General features: G+C 44.6%; 1 pseudogene; it reads right to left on the reverse strand.

The window, feature by feature from the left end:
- Positions 1–5,590: 5,590 nt before the first annotated feature.
- LOC131742310 (endothelial differentiation-related factor 1 pseudogene) lies at positions 5,591–6,019 on the reverse strand (annotated as a pseudogene).
- Positions 6,020–14,254: the final 8,235 nt, after the last annotated feature.

The raw sequence follows: 14,254 nt of genomic DNA on the forward strand, positions 1-14,254 counted from the left end.
GCCGGCAGGCAAGTGGAGGCTGAACCCCGGCCAGGACGCTCTCGTTAAACCCAGAGCCTGGCACAGGGAACAACTGCCCAGAAGTACCTTTTGCTTGGCACACATGCGCTAACTGCTTTGGACGCTCTCGTTAAACCCAGAGCCTGGCACAGGGAACAACTGCCCAGAAGTACCTTTTACTTGGCACACATGCGCTGACTGCTTTTTTTTCTTTTTCCCTGCTTTATCTGCCCAGAGGGGTGCTTTTTTTCTAATTTGCACAAAGCATTGTATATATTACTCATGGGTCTGCCATCAGAGTGGTTTTTTTGTTTTTCTTTTTTAACTGAGTTAGCTTGCCAAGTTTGAAAATTCAGGGATTTCATGCAAGATTCTGTATTCCTAGCTTCTTTCAGAAAATGGGATGTTCTTTCCACAGTAGGCCCATATTCCTTCCTGACAACATTTTAGCTGGAGCCAGATGGCCACTGCTTGCTGCAGACCCAGACAGCTGGTTCTCCGCAGGCCAGGGAGCCTCTTAGGTTCCCCCCCCCCCGCCAACACCGGAGGTTGGGAGGGGTTGGTGGGTCGCGGGTGGGGCTGGGGGTGGAGGGGAAACTAACGCTCTGGGCTAACAGGTCTGATTTCCAGCTAGTGGCATAGACGTCTTCAGGGGGCAGCACGTGCCTGCGTATGAGTGACGGGTGAGGCCTGACGTCCTTTAGGAGGAAGAAATTTCCTCTCCTTACCGAAAGCCAGAGAAAGCCACTGTCTGGTCACGCAAACCCCGTGGATGTAGGGCCTCTCCGGTGTGGGCAGAACAAAGCCACCCCCTGTTCTTCTTCCTGGGGAACGTGCAAACAGTGGTGGCTACTTCAGAGGCTGACAGCAAAACTCAGGCCACCTCCTGGGCTATTCCAGGATGTTTCTTCTCTTTATCAAAACAGCCGGGAGGAGGAGGTAGATGCTAGGAGACAACCCATCCCTACAAAACTATTGGCAAAAGAAAAAAAAAAAAAAGCAGGTAGCGAAAGAATCACTCTGACACTGGTGTATCAGTGTCAGGCAGTTCGTGGCATGCTCCGCGCAGGTGGCTAAATTCAGCATCAGAGGAAACCGTGAAAGGGCCCAGTGATTTCAATCCACATTCCTGATGGGCCCTGGTTAATGATGTTAATGAAATGAAGAGCTGCATACACTATTTATGGCTAGATTAAGCCGATTACTCTAGCTTAGCCTACTTTTCAATGTACAAATCTCACCAGTGGACAATGCAAAGCTCTGTTATCTGTTTTTCTCTCCCTGGGACTTTTCTCTGGACATTGAAAACAGGAATCCTAATAAGACCATTTTTTACCTGTCTCATTTGAGAACAGGATTTTCAAACTCTCCCTTCAACATTGATGAAAATCCCTCAGTCCCTGACAGTGACCGCAGAAACTTCCAAAAATATGCAACAGCACAATTACTAGGAGAGATGAGATGTTGTTAACTAATAAAGGTGCCATAAATAAAGAATGATGAACCACTATGGGAGATGAATCGACAGAGAAGGACATGTCGGAATGTGGGATAGTAAAAATCACTTAAACTTTGCATGACCTTGCAGAAAGTCGTGGTGATGTTCTGCCAGGTCCCTGGGAGAGTGGATTGAGATATGGCTGTTTCCCAAGACTTACTATCTAGTAGGCTGAGTTTAGACCCACTCTGAGCCTTCTTCCTTGGACAGCCTGGAGTCTCTCTCATGTCTAAAGGGTTATCTGAGTTCCTCTCTGCACTTTACAACCTTTAGGCAGGAGCAGTTAATGAGACTATCAATTCCGTGGAAGCATCTTGTTTGTAGCAATGGGGACGGGGGTGCCTCTTTGATAATTTAGAACAGTGCTGAGCAGAGGGTCAGATCTCCCTGGGGTGGTGTCACAAACTGGAAAAGTGGCTGTGGCACTGCGTTCCTCTATGGTTTTCTACAGCTGTTCCAGATTTTCCATGGGCTCACCTTTAAATTAAAAGAATTTCTGCACTTTCAAGAATTTGAAAACAAAGCCATGTGTGAGAATATGAGACTCGCTCCTATGCCCTTGCAAGAAATAGGTTGCATTCCTTTTTCTGCACTCAAAAGAAAAGTACCTCCTCTTTTTTTGTTTTAGAATGCCATATATGTAAATGATCCCAAATTAATCTTTAGCATGTGCCCATGTTGTTTTGATTTACTGAACTTTAAAAATATGCCCATTGTTCCCTTTTAATAGCTTTCAGCAACATTTTCAGAAATGGAAATATATGAGCAAATTAGTAAATGAGTAGAATTAGCCAGTACCATTCAGCAAGCAGTCAAGGTACGAATACTTCTACAATACACAAAAAGCATCAGTATAGATCTTATAATGCTATATAAGGTTTCTTATTTAACTTCACTCTTAATTAGCAACATACAATGAAAACTATGTAGAGAGAAGCAAAATAATATAGTCACTGGAATAGTATTTTTACACACTTTTAAGTGATTTTGGTTTTGTTTTTAAGGAAATTGTGTGATATAGTGGAGAGAACAAAAAGATCTGGTTTAGATAGAATTTTAGTTCTCTACATTAACAGTTTTGTGACATTGGGCAATACTTAACTTCTCTGATCCTCATTTTATTAAACTGTGAGGTGGAGTTGGTAATACTCATATAACAGGGTTGAAAGGATTAAATGAGATTCTATGTAAAATGTCTAATGGTGCCTGACACAGTGTAAGCTGTTCAATTAAGGTAACTCTCATTATTTGTAGTTTTCTCAGGTGATGGTGACTTCAGATGCTTAAGTAAATTTTTTTAAAGCTTTAGAAATAGTTGATTTTTCAAATTATTTAAATGATGTGATCATTTTGTAATGTACAGAAATATCAAATCACTATGTTGTACACTAGGAAATAACATTGTGTTGCAGGTCAATTATATCAATACTTCAAAAAAAACAAAACAAAACAAACTCATAGAAAAAGAGATCAGATTTGTGGTTACCAGAGCTGAATTGGATGAAGGTGGTCAAAAGGTACAGACTTCCAGTTACAAGATAAATAAGTACTAGGGATGTGAGGTACAACATGATAAATATAACTAACACTGCGGCATGTTATATATGAAAGTTATTAAGAGAGTAAATCCTAAGAGTTTTCATCACAAGAAAAAATTTTTTTCTATTTCTTTAATTTCGTGTCTATATGAGATGATGGATTTCCACTAAACTTCTCGTGGTAATCATTACTTCTTGTGGTAGTGATGGATGTAAGTCAAATCGTTATGCTGTACTTTAAACTATACAATGCTGTATGTCAATTATATCTCAATAAAACTGGAAGAAAAAAAGGATATAACTCACATATCACACAATTCCTTCATTTAAAGTATACCCGCCAGGGCTTCCCTGGTGGCACAGTGGTTGAGAATCTGCCTGCTAATGCAGGGGACACAGGTTCGAGCCCTGGTCTGGGAAGATCCCACATGCCGCTGAGCAACTAGGCCCGTGAGCCACAACTACTGAGCCTGCGCGTCTGGAGCCTGTGCTCCGCAATGGGAGAGGCCGTGACAGTGAGAGGCCCGCGCACCGTGATGAAGAGTGGCCCTCGCTTGCCACAACTAGAGAAAGCCCTAGCGCAGAAACGAAGACCCAACACAGCAATAATAAATGAATAAATAAATAAACTCCTACCCCCAACATCTAAAAAATAATAATAATAAAATAAGGTATACCCCCAAAAAACTATTTAAAGGATTTTTGTGTGTGTGTGTGTGTGTGGTACGCGGGCCTCTCACTGCTGTGGCCTCTCCTGTTGCGGAGCACAGGCTCCGGACGCGCAGGCTCAGCGGCCATGGCTCACGGGCCCAGCCGCTCCATGGCATGTGGGATCCTCCCGGACCGGGGCATGAATCCGTGTCCCCTGCATTGGCAGGCAGACTCTCAACCACTGTACCACCAGGGAAGCCCTAAAGGATTTATTTTTAGCACCAAGAATGTCAGTGACATTTTTGTCACTATCATGGAATTGTCATATTGTCACAATTATAAAAATTAATAATGATTTAAATCAGGGGTCCCCAACTCCCGGGCCGCAGCAGACTGATACCGGTCCGCAGCCTGCTGGGAACCGTGCAGCACAACAGAAGGTGAGTGGCAGGCAAGTGAGTGAAGCTTCACCTGCTTCCCTATCGCTTGCATTACCACCTGAACTATCCTCCCCACACCCCGGTCTGTGGAAGAATTGTCTTCCACGAAGCCGGTCCCTGGTGCCAAAAAAGTTGGGGACTGCTGATCTAAATTAACTTTAATTTAATAAATAATTTAATTAAAGTATTAATGAAATTATTTCCCTTAGTGTTGCATCACATAGGCAAATCTTAATTTTGGTGACTGGAATAGGGGTAACTATTCCTCTTATTTGCAAACTGTCACTTGTTGTTACTGTATATACAGCAGTTGGATTTTTGTTTTTAATTTACTTCAGTAGCTTTAGCCTTTCCCACCAAGATTCAAGGCAATCCATTTGCCAATTTTTTTTTTCTAAAACTCTCCCATAAATTATAAATACTATATACAGGCTAAATCTTTCCTGTACTTCCATATAGGACACATAAATCAGTATCTATATGATGTTTCTCCCTAATAAAAGGAATTTATCTGGTTCCAGAACCAGGCAGTTTTATTGCAATACTGAGTTTCCACAGTTCAGCCAAAAGTTTGAGGATAAAGACTTGCTGCAAAAAGCCTTAACTAGTTCTCAACTGCTTTCTCACTTGGCATATAAATACAAAAGTTAGAAATGGCCACTGGTACAATAGCTGTGAGTGCATATTCCTCCGTAGAATATCAGAACAAGAGACTTGCAGTTTACAGACAAAAGGTGTTTGGAAATATATCCAGAAACCTGAGGAAATTCGTGGAAAGAGAGGCTTGTTATTTCTGTAAATATGCTAGAGTACATTTTGATTTTACACCTGAGGAACCAATTAGATTAAGTATGTTTGTAAGGTTTGGGGTTAAGAAAATACTGTCAGTGGAGGGTTTTTCTTAGGACTTCTTAACTGATTCATCTGCAAAGTTACCAGATCCCAGTCAAAGAAGATTCTAAGTTTTACAAAACTCAAGATAACTGTCAAAGAGCTAGAATAGCTTTATCACCTCTGAATAATGCCTCAATGAAGCTATATCGTGAGGAATCTATCTATCTATTTATCTATTTTTTTGTAAGGGCAACAAATGTTTATTAGCTTCTCTACGAGCCGGCCTGGAGATGCAGCTCCTCTCCCAGACGGTGGCTGCCCACCCTGTGCGAGGTGGTCCCCCTCCGAGCTCCCTGGAGCCACCCCGGTGACGGGGCAGACCCCAGGTGACAGGAAGGCAGCGTTCCGCACCCCACGTGAGGGACGGGGACAGGGAGGAAAATAATCAGGAGAAGCAAACACTTTGCAAGGTTTTAGTCTGACAGCGGGTAGGGGTAGAGGGGGTTCCCGGGCAGGGCTACCGCCCCGTGTTCCGCGTGGCCACGTGCAGAGACCCACGCTGGCGCTGGGTTCACGGGGAAGCAGCCAGACAAGATCAGCCGGAACGCGCTGATTTCAAAGCTTTGTGTTCATTTCACCCTCGGCCCCTTCTCGATCGGCTTCCCGATGTCTTTCCCCCGGAGCTTAAGGTCGATGGCTCTCTCGATTTTGCCCAGAACCTGGTTGTTAGGAATGGCCCGGCCCCTCTCACGGTCAGCGACGACCTGTGGCTTTTCGTTGATTTTCGTCGCCAGGTCCTTCTGCGTCAGCCCTTTGCTCTGCAAGCCCTGCTGGATCACCTTGCCCACCTCCAGGGTCACCTGGTCGTGGTGCAGGTCCTCAGTCTCCAGGTCCAGCTTGGCTGTGTTCTTGGTGATCGAATGCTGTTTGTTCTGGCCGGCGGCCCATTTCTTGGAAGCCTCCACATCGTCTCCTCCTCTCTGAGCTGCTAGAGAGGAGGACTTGGACTTGGCCTGGGAGGTCATGGAGCCCTTTTTGGGCCAGTCACTCTCAGCCATGGCAGGGCAGGCGGGGCAGGTGGTCCGTCCGGCGGCTCCGAGGCAGCTGCTCGAGACCCGGCGACGCGACGTCCCCTTGTCTCTCGGCCGCTTCCGGTGCCCGCCGCGGCCTCGCCCCCTAAATCTATATTTTTTAATTAACCCTAATTGTAGGGTGATCAACTATCCCAGCTGACCTGAGACAAAAGATTTCTCAGGCTGAAGGATTTCAGTACTAAAACCAGGACAGTCCCAGGCAAACCAGGATGGTTGGCCACCCTACCCAATGGCCTGATATATATCATTAGATAGAGTATCTGGATTCTTTCATGCCTCAAAAATCTACATGGGGCTTCCCTGGTGGCGCAGTGGTTGAGAGTCTGCCTGCCGATACAGGGGACACAGGTTCGTGCCCCGGTCCGGGAGGATCCCACATGCCGTGGAGCGGCTGGGCCCGTGAGCCATGGCCGCTGAGCCTGCGCGTCCGGAGCCTGTGCTCCGCAACGGGAGAGGCCACAACAGTGAGAGGCCCGCATACCGCAAAAAAACCCCAAAAAATCTACATGGCTTGCCTGACTCTAGACAGTCAGCAAGCTTTTATTCATTGCCTGCTGGGGGACGGGATCTGGAGATGATGTTGTACAATTAGTACACAAGCATCCCTTATTGAAATATTTTGTGTGTCTCATGCCCTGTGTCATATGCTGATAGCCCCACATGGATACAACTATTTCCAGGTTCGTGTTGCTTTTGGAGCTATTAGACTGAACTCAGCAAAGCAAAATGACCAAAATTAACTTTTCCAGTGGATTCTGTCTTGGTAGTGCTGTTGTCATCTAAGTTAGATATATCAAGAAATGTATAAAAACAGTTCCATGTGAAAGCAAATTAAAATGGGCCAAAGATAGATTGTAAACAGCTTGGCTGCCTTCCCGCCTGCTTTCCTATAAATATTAAGTTAAATATAGTATATGCCCTAACATTGTAATTCACTTCCACGAGGATTTATTGGATGATTATCCTGAGTCGAGCCCTGTGCTAGGTGCTGGGACTACAAGAACAAATGAGAAATGGTCCTGCCCTCAGGAACCTTCCATCTAATGGGGAGAGAAACATGTGTCACTTGGTCTCTATTTGCCACTGTCTCCCCCAGATCCATTCTCTCCCTCTCTGTGCCCTGCTCCATACCTCAAGGATTGATCTCTGTGAGCTACATCTCTGGGGCTGTCTTGCTCTGTGGCTTCTGGTTGAGTTCAACCAATGGGAGGCATTGTTTTGGCTTGAAGCTCTGGCCATTGCTCTGTGATTGTAATTCTCTCCTCCAAGCCTCCAGCACTTGCAGGGCTCCCTTAGCCAATAATCAATTTCTTTACCTCTGCCCGCTTCTGTGAATAGTCCCTTCATAAAGTTAGTTTCATGATATCATCTGAGTGTGCCTTCTGTTTCCTGTACAAACCCTGACTGATTCAACAGATAAATAAACTACTGAATTAAAGGAGGTAAATGAAGTAATAGAGGTATATACACAAGTAGAATGGTGTGATACAGGAGGGCATGCTCAAGAATGCCCAGAGAATGGGAATGAGTAAATGCTTCTAAATCTGAACACTGAAGGATAAATAATAAGTGGGAGAAAGACCTGGAAGGGGCAATGTCTACCATGGAGAGAAGACTAACCAGGATGTATTCATGCAACTGTTAGCAGGTTAGGGCAGCTGCAGCACTAAGTATAGGGAAGGCAACAGAGGGAGATAGTGTGGAGAAATAGACTGGGTTCAGGACATGTAAGGATGTTAAGCAATTCTGTTCATTGCACATGCACACTGCCTGCCTCTCTCTCTCTCTCTCTCTCTCTCTCTCTCTCTCTCTCTCTCTCTGCCAAACACTGTTCTAGGCACTGGAGATTCATTAGACCATAAAACAACAATCCCCGCACTTAGGGTATCTGAAACAGGGCAGCAGTAGAGATGTAAAAGAGGGGGCAAATATTGTAAAGGAAATCAAAAAGGAGGACAATGCCCAGGACAGTGCAGACAAATCTGAGATTTTTTGTTTAATTTTTAATTCTGAAATAATTATAGATTCCCAGGAGGTTACAAGGAAATGTATAGGGAAACCCCACGTACACCTCACCCAGCCTCCTGCAATGTTCACATATTATACAATTATAGTAAAATATCAAAACCAAGAAATCGTCATTAATATAATCACAGTGTTTTCAGATCTCAGCAGTTATACACAGACTCGTGTGTATGCGTAGCATCGCCGCCATAATCAACATGCTCAAGCCATCATGTTACCTCTTGTTAGCCACATCCATCTGCCATCCCTAACCCCTGAAAACTACTAATCTGTTCTTCATCTCTATAATTATGGTATTTCATGAATGTTACATAAATGGAATCATGGATCATGGATCCTTTGGGGATTGGCTTTTTTCACTCAGCATAATTTGCCTGTGGCTCATCTAAGTTGTGTGTATCAATATTTCACTCCTTTTTTTGGCTGAGTAGTATTCCATGGATGTACCAGTGTTTGTTCAACCCACTGAACCCACCGAAGGACATGTGGGTAGTTTCCAGTGTGGGGTTATTATGAACAAAGCTGCTATGAAGAATTGTATACAGCTCAGATACTTTTTGAGTGAATGAATGAGATAAAATGGATAGAATGCAGTGACCAGCTGTAGGGGATGAAGCCTGACATTGTTAGTAAAAAATGAGCCCCAAAGCACGTGCAGTCACCAAGTACTACAAAAAGGGTTTATTTTGTTTCATATATGTATGTGTCTTATACATATGTATACATATACTTTATTAATAATCAAATGGTATCTTTTAAAATAAAACAATTTAAGATAAGCAAACTGTGAATTTAAAACTCTAAAGTAAAACTTGACAACATATTTATGTTGTCAAGAGACAAAAGTCAGTACAATCATTTAAAATATTTAAGTAGAGTTTCCCTGGCGGTGCAGTGGTTGAGAGTCCACCTGCCGATGCAGGGGACACGGGTTCGTGCCCCGGTCGGGGAAGATCCCACATGCCGCAGAGTGGCTGGGCCCGTGAGCCATGGCCTCTGGGCCTGCGCATCAGGAGCCTGTGCTCCACAATAGGAGAGGCCACAACAGTGAGAGGCCCGCGTACCACAAAAAAATTTAAATTTTAAATGATCTTTGTTGTGATCTGGCATTTTAAAAATTCTGATGTTTTACAAATTCTGTTTTGTTAGTTGCTTGAGCTCCTATTCTGCAATGTGCTATTATTATTATGCATGATTGTATCCATGCTCCTGAAAGAGTTTTTAAATTAATTCTGATTTGAAGAAAGAACATTCTACCCATAGAAAGTTCAAAAATAAAAATGATGAAGGACACATTTCAGGAAAACACACATGGTATTTTACATCACCTACTTTAGAATAATTCCAGGATAGTTTCTTTTACTTTTTTTTTTTTTATTATTCTACTTTTTAATGAATTCACAAATAACCCAAAACGTTCCCTAGTTTTTTTGCCTTCCAGAGTCACAATTTCCTTCAATACTCATATAAGGATAATTTATCCTGGCAAGTCTGTTGCCCCCTTTTGGATAAAAATCTGGCAATAACCCAAAGAGCAATCGTAAGGGCTCCTGATCTATCTACAAGATACGTGTATAATTTCTTTGCCCATTTTAATATTTTAGGTGTGTTGCATTCTTCTAAAAATTTGCAGTCAGTACCCAGGAAGAATTCTTTTTTTGCATGTAGAAAAAGTCCAGTTTGGACTTCCCTGGTGGAGCAATGGTTAAGAATCTGCCTGCCAATGCAGGAGACATGGGTTTGATCCCTGATCCAGGAAGATCCCACATGCTGTGGAGCAACTAAGCCTGTGCGCCACAACTACTGAGCCTGCACTGTAGAGCCCACGAGCCACAGCTACTGAGCTCGCGCACCACATCTACTGAAGCCCACTCACCCTAGAGCCCGTGCTCCACAACAAGAGAAGCCACAGCAACGAGAAGCCCACACACCACAACAAAGAGTAGCCCCCGCTCGCAGCACCTAGAGAAAGCCCACACACAGCAACGAAGACCCAACACAGTCAAAACATTTAAAAAAAGTAAACGACCCTAAACAAAAAAGTCCAGTTTGGGGCTTCCCTGGTGGCGCAGTGGTTGAGAGTCTGCCTGCCGATGCAGGAGACACGGGTTCGTGCCCTGGTCCGGGAAGATCCCACATGCCGTGGAGCAACTAAGCCCGTGAGCCATGGCCGCTAGGCCTGCGCGTCCGGAGCCTGTGCTCCGCAACGGGAGAGGCCACAACAGTGAGAGGCCCGCATACTGCAAAAAAAAAAAAAAAAAAAAAAAAAAAAAAAAAGTCCAGTTTGCTCAGATAAACTCAAAAAGCCAGGCGATATATTCTATTATTTATATGCTCCTGTTCGTATTTTATTATTTAATTTGGACTTGCAACTACTTAGGCAGTTATGGATCAAAAGGTGAGGCTGAAATGTACTATCCAACTGATAGAATGATTTATTCCTCCACAGGTCATTGGTATAGGCTACAGTTGTCATCAAATACGTATGGCATTTTACCTATCCTGTTGCCATGGAGATCAAGAACCAAATTAAAACACATTTGCCGGGGTCATAATAATGTAGCCAGAATTTAAAGAAAAACTTGATTTGCAGTTATATATAATTTTGCTTGTTTGCTCTGACGGTCTGTTGACTTCTATGTGCTTTAGCTTATCAATAATAATAAAGCTTCTCGAGCCATTAACTCACATGGGTCTTGACATTCCATGAGCCCAGATATAACACATCGTCTGGCAATCTGCTTGGGTTGGCCGCTGGATTGAAGAAGAGAGGAAAGTTTGGGATAATTCCCAAATGTCTGGATCTGGTGACAGGGATCCCATGGTAAGGCAAACTTGAGGAGGAAAAGCTGGATTAGGAACTGTTGAACCTGAAATCCCTGTGGGCCATGCAGTCCGAGAGGCGGCCAGTAGAAGGCTGGCTATGAGTGTCTGAGGTTCCAGGTCACATCAGCCAAAAAAGCTTGGCATTTTCCCCAAGAAGAGAATCCTGGGGAGTATAAACATCTAAGGCTGGGACAGAGGAAGAGGGTAAGGAAAAAGACCGAGCAGGTGTCTAATGTCTGATAAAGTGCCTGGCACACAGCCCGCACTCTGCAAATACTGTGAAAGAATATGGAACGCAGCCATGGGGATCTACAGCAGGATGGATGGGCAAACAGGCTCAGCTCACTCTTACTGGCAACCAGTCAGAAATGTGCCTGGGGCTTCCCTGGTGGCACAGTGGTTGAGAATCTGCCTGCCAAGGCAGGGGACACAGGTTCGAGCCCTGGTCTGGGAAGATCCCACATGCCGCGGAGCAGCTAGGCCCGTGAGCCACAACTGCTGAGCCTGCGCGTCTGGAGTCTGTGCTCCACAACAAGAGAGGCCGCGATAGTGAGAGGCCTGCGCACCGCGATGAAGAGTGGCCCCCGCTCACCGCAACTAGAGAAAGCCCTCGCACAGAAACGAAGACCCAACACAGCCAATCAAATCAATCAATAGAAATGCTGTAGCATTATTGAAAAAAAAAAAAAGAGAAGAAATGTGCCTGGACCCAGAGGTTCATATAACATGTCAACCACTCTTCTCAGATCACTTCTGGTCAGTGCTGCGTCCACGTCACGTGCCCTTGGTCTCCCTTACATGTGCCTCTTCTCCATTTCTCTGGGGTCCTGGCTTGGTTCACCCCAGGAATCTATTCCCACCTGCCTGGGTCATCACACCCTTGTGGGGGGAGCAGTATACATTGCCTCTCACAGCATAATTGCAGTTTGTTATTATCCTAAAAGACCCTCTTCCTGTGGAGGGGTTGGTATGGATAAGATAAAGGAGATTTAGAAGATGGAGAGGGCTTCCCTGGTGGCGCAGTAGTTGAGAGTCCGCCTGCCGATGCAGGGGACATGGGTTCGTGCCCCAGTCCGGGAGGATCCCACGTGCTGCAGAGCGGCTGGGCCCGTGAGCCATGGCCTCTGAGCCTGCGCGTCTGGAGCCTGTGCTCCGCAACGGGAGAGGTCACAACAGTGAGAGGCCCGCGTACCACAAAAAAAAAAAAAAAAGAAGAAGATGGAGAACCCAGTGGGACTAGGTGGAATTAAAAGAATGAAGGGGAAGAGAACCCCATCCTGCTACAATCAAAAGGAACAGTCTGAGGAGTAAGGGGAGAACCCAGAGAGAATGGTTCAGTAATACCAAAAGACCAGCTGCTTTAAAAATAGTTGCTAGTCAACTGTGCCAAATGCCCCTTGGAGGATAAGAAAGAGGACAAAAAGTAAGCCGTGGATTTGGTGATCAGTAGCTCCATGACGCGTTTAACAACAAAACTTCCCACTGGCAGAGAGAGTGAAATCCAGGCTGCAGGTCAGGAGTTGTAGGAAGTGAGGGAAGGCTACACGCCCCAGGCTTTCTCATCCAGGGCAGGGCATCGCTGGACACCCTTAGCGCATCACAACCCCAGCAGTCCCCCGTGATTCTGCTCCGTCCCTCGGCTCACAGTCCAGTCCTGCCTCCAAAATAAGTCCCAAGTCTGACCACTTCTCACTCAGCCCAAGGAGCCACCCTTGTGTGGCCAAATGTCCGGGTGATGGGAACTGCCTCCCCCCTGGTTCCCCTCCCACCTGACTGTCCCATAATTGGTCCTTCACAGCGGCCACAGTGGTCTGTTAAAACCAGCCAATCAGACCATATCATTGCCCTTTGTAAATCCTCCACAATGATCCCGTTATTAAAAATAATTGTTCATGTCTGACCCTGCCATACTACATTGTCCACACTTTCTGCCTCTTAGCATCCTACTTACCCATCCTCTCGCTTCCCTCTGCCACGTGAGCCTATTTTCAGTTCTTCAAACGTGCAGCGTTTGTTCCTACCCTTGCACTTGCTATTCCATCTTTCAGGCAGGGCTTGTTTGCACATGAGTCCTGCACCCCCGGATCCCTACGGCCCCATATTGGTTTAATGCTCCGCTGTTGGCATCTTGAAATTCTTCATTTTTGAACCGAGGGGCCTCACCTTTCCATTTTGCACTGGGCCCTGCTCTCAGGGATCGTGTTAGATAGACGTCCCCTCCTCAGAGAGGCCTCCTTTGGCTGCCCAGCCTAAAGCTGCCCCCACTTTCCAAAACACAGGCTATCCCCTTATCCCATTTTATTTTCTTTGTAACAGCTTTCACGCTCTGACACGTTCTTGCTTAGGTACTTATTTGCCTGGTGTCCACTTCCCTTCCCCTGGAATGTAATAGGAGCTCCTACAGGGCAGGAACCATCTATTCTGTCTCGCCCCAGCGTCCGTAGAACCTCAGTGTGTGGAACACAAGGCTGTCCGACATACATTTGCTGATAAATGAGCTGTTCCAAGACTATACTCCCTGGATGCAAGAGAAGAACCGTGCTGGGTGTCATGGAAATTCTAGAATGCATTTGGTATTTATATACATCCTGATCAGTAATTAAATTTTTGTGGTACTGGTCTGTTCTGATAAATTCTGATTTCATGATGAAGTTAAATGGGATATAAATTCTTCATATTATATTCAAGGTTGATCTTTTTCATGAAAGATTTTGAAGTCTGGATTCAATGCCTACTTTTGCTGCCTATGTTATATGAGCCTAAAACAATCATTTTAGTTTAGTCTGAATTTTTTAAAAGAGGTTGTTGGTCTACCTTCCAATTACATTGTGCTCTATGGCTCAATAAATCATTTCCATTTGTATTAACTAATTTGACCTGTTCAGTAACTCTATACAAGAGATAAGGTGGCTGTGTTATTTTACAGATTGACTCAAACTATGTTGAAGCTTGATGAGAATACATGAATAATAATCACAGATATTTAGAGCTGAGAGTAAGAGTTGAGATTATTGCTTCCAATAATTTCTCATTTTTAGATGAGGACACAGAGAAATCCAGAGCCCACCACGAGGTAAGGATTTTGACAGAACCTGATTCTTAAATCAGTGAACTTTATGCTTCACCATTAGTCCTCTCTGTTAGAGGTGGCCAACATTTGCCCAAAAAGAGTATTTACAGTTTACTTCAAAATTCTGCTTTTTGATGTGAATTATATCTTTAATTTTATTAAATGAATGGCTGAATAGATGAAGATAAAGAAAGAAGAAGGGAAGAAAAGGAGGGAGGGAGGAAGGAAGGAAACAGAGCTAGGGAAATTATTACTATTGTTACTGAACCAGGTTCATT

Source organism: Kogia breviceps, chromosome 15, assembly GCF_026419965.1.
Source record: "Kogia breviceps isolate mKogBre1 chromosome 15, mKogBre1 haplotype 1, whole genome shotgun sequence".
In the NCBI taxonomy this organism is placed as follows: domain Eukaryota; kingdom Metazoa; phylum Chordata; class Mammalia; order Artiodactyla; family Physeteridae; genus Kogia; species Kogia breviceps.